Raw genomic sequence first — 11131 nt, forward strand, 5'->3', positions numbered from 1 at the left:
GAAACTAACCAATTATGACATTAGAATCAAATTATGTCCAGCCCACAAAGGAAAACAGCTGTTGGTCGTGGCTGTTTTGAAAAATGTCTTCATGACTTCTCTATCCAAGTATTTTTAGAGTGCATTTAAGTATACTAAGTTCCATGCTTTCACAAAGTAAACATTTGTTTCCATTGTAACACTTCCCAGTTTGTTGACAAATGCAATTATCTATCTATCTATCTATCTATCTATCTATCTATCTATCTATCTATCTATCTATCTATCTATCTATCTATCTATCTATCTAATATGTCTTTTTTGTATTATGTTAATATTTATTTCTTTTTGCTTTTGTTGCTTGTAAACTCTTTTGGTCTTGCATGACATTCCTTTAGTTCTAAAAGTAGGTCTAAAATTCTACGAAATCTGAATAAAGAGTGGCATTTCTACTCTGACACATTGTGAAATTTATTGTACTCCAGAGTCTAAGCTGATTAATTAATGAGCTTCAGATGAATATATATATATAAAAAAATCATAATAATCCAAAGACTAAATAAATTACTGACACTAAATCACAGAAACTTGTCGAAAATATCCAATATCATCTTGCATGTCCTGGCAATGTGGAGTTGATCAAAAATGATTAGATCAATTAAAAGCTACCACTGAATTTCATAAGGCTTGGTGGACCAAAGAAAATTAGTCCTTCACTGTTTTAATTTTAGATTTGGATTTGTGACAAATTTGTAAACAGCTACAAATCAATCCCCCTCATTAGTCTTTTGTTCACAATTGGAAAAATAAATATTGCACTTTGACTAATGATAAAGACATTAATACATTGACGTTATTACTGCGGTGTACAGTATTTGCTGAAGGACAAAATCTCATACAACTGAACTGATTAAACCTGCTTAAGCATTCAAGTTTACAACTAATCCATTTTGGCCTGTTGAAATTCCTTCACTGACCAGTAGAGGGAAGAACAGGACACTGGATTATCTAAGCTGAATCAGAAGGGAAGAATTTGTACATGAGTAATAGACAGGTATTACTTACTGCATTTTATGTAATTACTTTATTAAAAGTAAGTATAAAACAGGCTCGGACAGAAGTGTGAACTTCAGAATTCAGCAAAACTTTTGTACAACGTTTAAAAAGTCTCGTAATTATAAGTGTCTTTCATAACTTCAAAGTTGAATGCCTCAGGCATAAACACTCTTCCCCTGCCACACAGACCTGTAAATTTACTTTAACCCTTACACACGCTGGCTTTAGGTCAGACGTGACATTTTTTAAGTAAAGGTTCAATTCTCAGTTTACACGAATCTGGCTTATATTAAACACTTTTGCATGCTGTGGGTGCATTCAAAAGTGCATGCACTTTTGCATGCACTTTTGCATGCAAAAGTAGACTGACTCAGCTAGTCAGTCTACCACTGACTAGCTGAGTCAGTGGTAGAAAAGCATTGTGTTAGGGTGACTCCCTGACTAAAAATGAGAAAATAAATCAACACAATTCACTGAACAGAAGTAAAGTTAAATTTGATCTCTTTGTTTATATGTGAAATAAAATAAAAGATTAAAAACAGACCGTATCGTGCAACAAAAAGCCATCTCCATTTCTCTGGGTTCCAACTTTGTGCACCCAGAACATCACTGGGAACCCCTGCTGTGGTGCTAAACTGACATCTTCTTTCACAATAATTCTTTCTCCATATTCTCATCTATGGAGACAGTAACTTGTTTGTTTGGCAGAAATTATCATATAATATTGAACATCTGGAGAGTTGGACACTATTTGATAAAGTCAACGTACACAAAAAAGCATTAAAATGCAAGTAAGCAATAAGGAGATCAGACATCAAGGAAGTCTTACCTCATACATGTGGAACATAATATTTCAAACAAGCAAAGCTAAACATGCTAATACTGGCACAGTGGTGCAGTTATATAAGTGGGATTGAGTCCATTTTGACAGTGATGATGATTTCAACAATTTTGACTCCATGGCTGTGTAAATCTCTTTCTCCTGTGAAGGGAAATGCTTGGCAGGCAGATAGTTGTTGAGCAGGCTGATGCAATGCATTTTCATTTGTTTTCTGTTCTGACTTTACAGGGTGTTATGGCTGTATGTGTAACAAATGAAAAGGAGTCTTGCAACTTTGTTCATTTACCTTCTTGTTCCTTCGGATGAATGAAAAGTAAATGAGACTAACAATCAGGTGATTCAGAGAGGTGAACTCTGATCTCTTCTTTGAAGCTAATACAACTTAACTTCTCTAACACTGTAAACTATTTTATTAGTGGCAGAAAAAATGCTTGAATTGGAGCTAGACAAAGTTGAAATTCAATTTATTAGTAAAACCCATTTGAAACCAAAGTGAAATGATAAAGTATGTAAAAGATATACAGCTAATCCAATCAAATGCAAATGTAGCTTTAAGATCATTTTTACTTAAGCAAGGATTTGTTGTTGATATGAAATGAGAGTGGTATCTAATATGTCAATGTCAAGATGGGCCCAGTGTTTTTTAAAGGAGCACAAATAGAAAGAGTGAAACTAAAACAAAACAACAACAAGCATATAAACAAACAACAAAATCAGGGTAATATTTCATAGCTGAAGCTAACAGTGCAGCACCCTAATTTTGAGTTCATTGCAGAAGTAAAACTGCGAAGACAGAAAATGATTTAGTTCCAAGGAACCATATCATTATAAGAAATTAATTTATGATTATTTCTTCAGTACATGACCAATGATAGAGGCCAGGACCAGACTTACAGGGACACTGGCCTCTGTTGGCTACAACTATTTATTTATATGGAACCCTTTGCAGATGGAGACCTGTAAAGGGCTTTTTAAGTCACATGTCCATAAAAAATTACATTTGGAAGGTAACTTGTTCCAAAATGTGGGAGCCATTACTGAGAAAGTTTGATCTCCTTTGAGCTTCAGTCTACATTTGACACAATCAAAAACAGCTGTTCAGCTAATCCAGGGGTTCTAAATATGAATAAATATAAGCCTGAAGCAAGTCAGAGAGGTACGGGGAGTAGGACCATTTTTCCATTCACAGGCCAAAATGAGGATTTCAAAACCAGTTAAAAGGCACTCACTTATTGCTGTATATGGTGCATGACCCGTAGGAAAGATGACCTGTGATACAATGGAATCTTTCATTCTCCTTAGGGCTTGCTTTTACAGAACTTGCTAAATGTTTACTGCCTGCCTTGAAAGAAAGATGCTTTTCTGCAAAACAGAGTATATCTGCTTATTAAATTTAAAACCAATATATATAATTACCCCTATGTTGGTAACACAATGGTACGGCTCCAGGCAATCAAGGCTGGCAAGAGGGATATGTGAGGTACTGTTTGGCTGACTTAAATAACATCTGTTTTACTTTCATTGAAGAAAACTCTGAACCATCAAGGCAAAATTCTACGCCTTAATGCCATCAGTCCATTTGAATAGGAGTTGGATTGAACATTAATTGTTTTATACAAGAGCCAAGTAAATGTGGCGGTCTTCAACGTGGAAGTAGAAGGAGATGTCACTTTTTACTCCAAATAGACCACACCACGGCAGACATAGAGAAAAAGAGGCCTGAGAATAAAACCAAGTGTACTCGCATAGAAAATCTTCAATATCAACACTGAAGTTTTCTTCTGCTTGACCACTGATCCCAATCCAATGCGTGAGATGAAGGATATAGGTGATGTGGTCAGCAGAATTAATTGTTGAACTCATATCTACTAGCATGGGGGAAATAAAGCTTCTAGAGCCTAAAAGGATACCGTTCAAAATGATTGTCTCAGTGCTTATGTATTACAGATGTATAAAACTGGGTTGGAAGACCTCGGAAATGCCATTTTTCTTCTGACACCTCCCTGCATCCAAAGGCTGAATTAAGAAAGATCAGGGAATGAGTAATTCTTCCCTGAAATGAAAAGGAAATTTAGGATAAAAACTAAATGAACACAAATGATTCTTGCTGTTGAGATTTTGAGGGCTTTTGATTTGCAAGATGATGATTTCACAGGGAGGTGTGAAAGCTCAAGGACCCAATAAGCCTTTTCATGGCTAGGGTATGCTCTAACTTGAAAATCTCAGATGTGCAGAAATTGTTGGCTCCTTTATATCAGGACAGAAGGTAACAATGTTTACTCCAGCTGTCAGATTAAAGCTTATCAAATAATCTTTATTTTTCTTCTTTTTTTATTTTTAAATCTGAAGATTAAAGTTTTTTTAGTGCATTTTGTGTTTTATTGTGATGTTCATTTATGAAGTCATATAAAATACTCTATTAAAAGAAGCACTAAATAGAAAAAAAAAACATCCTTTGGTTTCTAATATGCAGTTAGATCAACACAATCCAACACACTTTGAGCCTGTATGGAGCAGTTGAACATATGTTGGAATGGACGAGTCTTAGATTTTCTTTTTCCCTCAATGTCTTGGTCCCCCATGCCTTATTTACCTCAACAAGTGGAGTTTGTGAGACTCTGGGAGAAACAAAAAAACAAAAAACTTTTTTTTCCCTCTCAGATGGGGAGACAAGTTTCGCAGCTGTGTGAGAGTGTTTACAAGTTAACACTTGGGGAGAGGGGAATGTCATGATTCTCAGATTCTAAGGCTGTTAAATTCAGATTCTTGGAATGAATGATCCAGTTGTTAATTTTACATATTAAGGTTAGTCATGCCAGATATTATGGATAAATGCCAAGAGATTTTGTTTTGCTCATTTGAGTTCCGAGACTTTCTTTGCAATGATACTTTTCAGTTCCATCTGCAGTTCTTTTGGATATGTGTTTGTTTTACTAGCTTTGTACATTTAGAGTAGGAAGTAATCATAATTTCTCACCATTACAACTTGAAAACAAAAGAAGAAAAGCAAATCAAACAAAAGGCTATTGGAAAAAATCTCAGAGGCTCTGAGGTTCCCCTGAAGTTCAGTTAAATCCGTCATCAAGAAATGATAGAGATATGGCACTTGTGTGAATCTGCCTAGATCAGACCGTCCTCACAAACTATGTAACCACAAGAAGACTAGTGAGAGAAGCCACATCACATCTATGACTACACTGAAGGAGCTACAAACATCAGCGGGAGACTCTACATACAACAACTGTTGCCCAATTTCTTCATCTGGCAAAGCTTATGGCACTTAGAAAACCACTGTTGAAGAAAACTCCATTGTTAAGAGGTAGGAAGTTGTTTGGTCAGAGGAGACCAAAATGGAGATTTTTAGGCCATAAAACAAGATGCTGTTTGGTGAACATCAACATACAAACACCATACCCACTGTGAAGCACAGTGGTGGCAGGATCATGCAATGATGATTCTTCTCAGCAGCAAGTCCTGGAAGGGTTGCAAAATAAAAAACAGCAAAACATAATTCAGATTTTTATAATATTGATACCAAATAAAGCCACAAAGACTTGTGCACTGAAACGCATTTAAAGACATGAACAAATATGGAGGGTCAAGCAAGCATGGATTCTAAAAAAAAATCTTTTTCTTTTGTTAAGAGCAGGGTGATAAATTGTTCAGGCTGTTTTCCCACTGTTCAGCAGGAGTACAAACGTTTTTTGCAGAAACCCCAAGTTTACAGTGTTTATGCTGGCAGTCTATTGCGTGTGGTTCAGTTTTGTGTTCAGGGAATTGTAGCTCTTTTTTTTTTGGACACCGCATATTGATCTTATGATTCATCTTTTGTTCCAAACAATGAGCTGTTTGGTCTTGTTATAAGATTACACCGTGGAGGAAATATCTGAAAACCACAGTGAGCTGGCCAGTAGCAACAGGGAGACAAAATACTCTCTTTAACGGCCTGCGTGGAGTTTATATTCATAGTCAATCTTGATATCACATTTGATTTCTATGTAGGAATATCTTTTAGGCTGCAGATTAAACTGAGATACAGACAACATTGACAAAGTGCAGAGTTGAAAGTACTGTGTTGAAATATTCAGATGGTCTTTGGTTCAAAGACCTCCAGTTATTCGCTGTCTAAACAGAAAAATAGCCCAGTTTTAATGTTTTCTTCAACAGAAAAGAAAAGATTTATACTATTAATGATGAATATGAGTCATTCTCATATTAATCAGTGATTTCATTCACTTTTACCTTTCACTTACGATCTCCTCTCCTTCTTGAGCCTTGAGTTGTCCTATGTTGTCAGCAATCCTGGTTTTAAGTTTATTTTTTGTCATTCTTCAAAAAATAAACTTCTTCTGCATTGTATTGTTAGAGAACCAAAACATAAGAGCTGCTGGATAAACAAAAGTGAACATTAGTTTTGGAAGTCATACCAAAAATGCCTCAAAGTATCGTTGAGTATGTGCAAAGGGGGAAACATGAAGATCTGGAGCCAATAGAAAAGAAACGAGATGAGAGACTGAGAACTTCCAACCCAGCAAACAGTGTTTATATCAGCTGGCTTAGGATGATGTGGGTGCTGATAGATTTGGATGTATTTCCACTGTGTAAGTACAATAAACAAGCAGTTTTAATTGATTTGTTGCATAATCAATCATTCAGTCAGTAATAGAGTCTGCTTTATGAGCATTTCACTTTTAGAAAGTTTTTTTTAATGTAATTGATACTCATTACCATGCCCATTTTTCACCCAGATAGTTTTAAAAGACTTGTGGGCCACTTGAAGTTTGACTTATGAGAAACCTAATACTGACTGAGCTTTAGAAAGACTATAAATAAAGGTTAAATGGGTGAAAACCTGCAATATAAAACAATACAAGTTCAAAGTACATTCTCATGTTGTCCCAGCTGGTTAAACAGTGCTTTTAGAATGACCCTTTTAGTACACACCTTGAATATTATGTCTTTGTATCTATCTCTTTATATACATATGGAAATTTACTGAAAATAAATTAAAAAAGTACACTACTTCACTAATACAAGCAGCAATTAGCAAACACCTGGTGGAACCACACATCTGCTCACCTTGTCATATGAAATATTTCTCAGTCCAACACCCCTAAGAATGTTTGTAAATGGCTTAATAGAGATGAAATGCATAAGACAAAGGGTTAGAAAGAGCCGGAGCTTCTTAAAGAAACAAATGCCCAATTTCAAGGTGTCAAATCAGGAAGTCACATTTCTTTTAAGTCAAAGGAAGGCACAAAGCCCTCCTAATCATGAGCCAAGATGGAAGCCTGGAGGTGATTTTTTTCATTTTATTAAAATAAAGCAATAGGTAAATGTATTTTCAACCTTAATCCAGGTGCCAACAAATTCTGGAATTACCAGGAGCTGAAGGTCTATTACTTCTCTCCAGCTGATTAGCAAAGCACCTTATCCGGTTGTATGGGAACAGTCCAAAGGCATCTGGAGTGTGTGGGAGACTGAGTCATGTTTTAGTGAAGGTTCCAACTACGAGACCACACGGCAGAAAACTGAAGAAAAGACAAAGCCGAACTCTAAACTGACATGTGCTGGAACAGCACTCCCTTATAATTTTTAAACTTTTTCATCATTCTGGCATTTTGGAAATAATTGAAAATTTTAAGGATCTCACAACAAAAACATGAGTGTGAATAAAAATAAGAATTAATCATAAGCATCAGTTTAGTGCATTTTCATAACGCCCTAATAATCGCTTCAATGGAAGAAATATGTTTCACCCTTAGGTTGATGAGTCATTTACTGTCTGATGGTAAAGGCTGGCAAGAAAAAGAAAGTGAGTCATGTCAGTGAAAACAAAAGGAACAAGCAGTGTTACACAACCACTTTGTTACAGAGAGATTAGAAACTGTTTCCATCTATCCATCCATTATCTTACATGCTTATCCCTAGTGAGGTCACCAGGGGCGCTGGTGCCGATCTCTGGTAGTCAATAGGCGAGAGGCGAGGTACACTCTGGACAGGTTGCCAGTCCATTCCAGGGCAACACAGACAGGACAAACAATCATGCAATCATGTATAGGTACACCTATGGAGAATTTAGAGAGACCAATCAACCTGACTGACATGTTTTGGGACTGTCAGAAGAAGCCAGAGCACATGGACAGAACCCATTCATGCACAGGGAGAACATCCAAACTCCATGCAGAAAGACCCTGGGCCAGGATTCGAACCAAGGACCTTCCTGCTGCAAGGCAACAATACTACCAACTGTGCATCCTTGAAGAAAATTTTTATTTGCTAAAACTTTTCCATACATCAAATGTAAACGACAAATTGTACAATGCATATGAAATTTTCACCAAGGGAAATGCTGGACGTCTTCATTGACACAAGTATATTACTGAGAGGCAGTCCAATGAAACACAAAGCAAATGTGTGTTCTATAATTGTGTGTGCACCACTGTGAACATACATAGTGGTGTAAGTGCTCCACTGTCTTTGTACAGTGGTGAATGTGCATACAGTTCCCCGTACTGTAAAATCTCTTGTAGAGACCTTTAAGGTGCAGAAAAACGTGAAAGTCTGCAGCTGCTCACCTTAGGCTCAGCGCAGATTTCATGACTTTGTTTTAAGCTTACACATCCTAAAAGCTGGTGTCAACAGGTCTTCAGAGTTTTAAACACAAATCATGAAATCTGACTAATCAGAACCACAGGTTGCAAATTTTTGGAGACGTTTGGAAATATTAGATCTTGAGGGTTTACAGGGAAACACTTTAAAATGTTTCAAATAAATTGATATTAAGCTGCTTTGGATATGGCTCTCATTTTTCCAGCCTTCTATTAAATCTTTGTTCTGACAAATTTTGGATGCATTTCAGTGTTTCACAGGCATTAAGCTGTTAACAGAGCCACGCGCTTAACAATGAGTCTGGTCCATTTGACCAAAAAGACAATGGTTAAAAAAAGCTAAGGAGATAGTTCAAGGAATCATTTCTGACAGGAATGGTGTTGTGGGTCGATGTGGGATGACACAGCATGAGGTCTTGGCCAAAGGAAACACATGGCAGGCCAGTAAGTGAACACATGTCCTCTGTTTTCCAAGGCTGTGACTAGTTTTCTCCCTCACTCCTCTTTGCACTTTCCACCACAATTGTTTAAGCTGGAAATCTGGTCCGCATGCCTGAGAAACTACCTCAAACTGATCAGTGGAAACTGTTCTCTCTTCCAATTCCTTAGAAAATTATTCATACTATTTTAATGTTGTACACTTTGTCATTCTGCAAACACACACTTTGTTGCACTTGCCTGAGAAAGAATGAGATATCTCAACACAAAGTGTTGCATATTTAGGAAATCAAAGGAGATGCATTTTTCAAAACGCCTTACCTTCACTTATCTTATCAACAGTGAGATAAGGAGCAGCAGCCCTTTTTTGTTTTGTTTTTGCTGGAGAGCTGGTCAATGCAGCTCTCTAGCTTCAGTGACTTAATGATTTATTCTCTGATTGAGTCCCTTCCTTAAAACCTATTGAAGAAAATGAAAAATGTTTCACCATGGAGATGGTGTGCAGGGTGATGCTCTATTTGGCAGTTAGACCAAAAGGTTAAATTCTGGTCCAATGTGACTCATATTCTTTCACTTGTTTGCAATGTGTCCCTGTATGGCTTGTGACAAATTGAAGCTACATTTCTGGGGGCACTTAATTTGAACAAAATGCCACTCTCTTGTAAAAGCCAGATTAATTGGAGGTTACAAATGAGAGTAATCTTTTCAAGAAATTCTCACATGTGAACTAAGGATGACTTCGGTTTGTCTAGACCAGGGGTGTCAAACTCAATTTCACCGAGGGCCACTTCAGCATATTGGCCCCCCTCAACGGGCCACATTGACGGTACAATTCAGGAGTGCATCCCTGCTAAAACACACCCCAGACAAAAGGTTGACTTCCCTCATTCAGGTCTGAAGAGGCTTATAAAGAGTCAATGGTCCAGGTGTGTTAGAGAAGGAATGCATCTAAAGTTGCAGAATGGTAGCTCTGGAAAACTAGACTTGGGCACCCCTAGCATCAATGTATAAAAATACAATGTTAAAAATAAATTAAACACCACCTCATATTGTTAAATAACTGATTTTATGTATTGAAGTTTTAAATATTACATTTGAGTTTCCATGGATGTAAAAATTACTGCTCAGTTTAAAAATTACAATATTTAAATCGGTGTTTAAGGGTAAGCAAACAAATAATAAAAACAAGTCACATGGGCAGACATTATAGACTTTACGATAGATTTAGTCTCAGAGGCAACTGAAATCAATTAATTAAAAACATTCTTTCTGAATACAAACCTTTGGTTGAAATGTAGTTTGTAGTCAATTTGTGCTCAAAACCTATTTTAAGTCAATCATTGGCCTATAAAATGCTGGGGGGCCACATGTGGCCGGCGGGCCTTGAGTTTGACACATGCGCATTACGCCATAGAACTGCCAATTGGTAATTGAAGTAAAGTAGCTTCAACTTCAAAGACGCCCACATTGAAGTCGATTGGCAAATGAACCATCACAGAAGAGGAAGGCTCTTGTTGTCTCACTGCACCCCAAGAGATGCATAACCTACAAAAACCATTTCTGTCTGCTTTTGAACCAGAGACCTTTTGCATGTAAAGCAAACATGATAACCACTACACTACAGCAACTGAACTTCTCTTGTTTGTTTCAGTTTGAGGTTCCAAAGTTGATGATGTGAGATGCAACGCATGAAAATTTCAACTCAGATGCCTGGATTCAGAGTACAGACCATGACACCACAGAACCTTGTTGACCTTTAGTAAACACCTGTGATGAATAGAACATGCAAAATTTGTTTCTGTCTGGTTTCGAACCAGAGACCTTTTGCGTGTGAAGCAAACGTGATAACCACTACACTACAGAAACTCATGCTCTTTCCACTGTTCCTGGTAGATGATCCACATTTTGTTAGAGACTAATGTCAACAATGGGCATAAAACAATGTCAAATACTTATACCACAGATCCTCTCAGAGAGCACAGTAACTTAGTGAACAAACTGTCAGACTTATACTTATGCCTAATTTCACATTACAGTCCATAAACTAAGCCTGGGATATAAAAAATGTATTGAAGATGTCATTAGCAGAGACAAATGGTTCTACAGAGACTTGGCTAAATGGCTATAAAATAAAATCAATACTTACAAATAAAAAATGGTTCAAAAATAAAATTAACACATTAAAATAAAAAATATCTCTGAAATA

The 11131-nt window shown here is 36.8% G+C and overlaps 1 non-coding gene across 1 annotated transcript; it reads right to left on the minus strand.

The window, feature by feature from the left end:
* Nucleotides 1-10718: 10718 nt before the first annotated feature.
* Nucleotides 10719-10791, minus strand: trnav-cac (transfer RNA valine (anticodon CAC)). Its single transcript has one exon. It is a non-coding gene; the product is annotated as a tRNA-Val (tRNA).
* Between the last annotated feature and the right edge of the window lie 340 nt (nucleotides 10792-11131).

The sequence above is a fragment of the Poecilia latipinna genome, unplaced genomic scaffold (genome assembly GCF_001443285.1).
Source record: "Poecilia latipinna isolate Pla-1442-1.1 unplaced genomic scaffold, P_latipinna-1.0 Scaffold457, whole genome shotgun sequence".
NCBI classification, from domain to species: domain Eukaryota; kingdom Metazoa; phylum Chordata; class Actinopteri; order Cyprinodontiformes; family Poeciliidae; genus Poecilia; species Poecilia latipinna.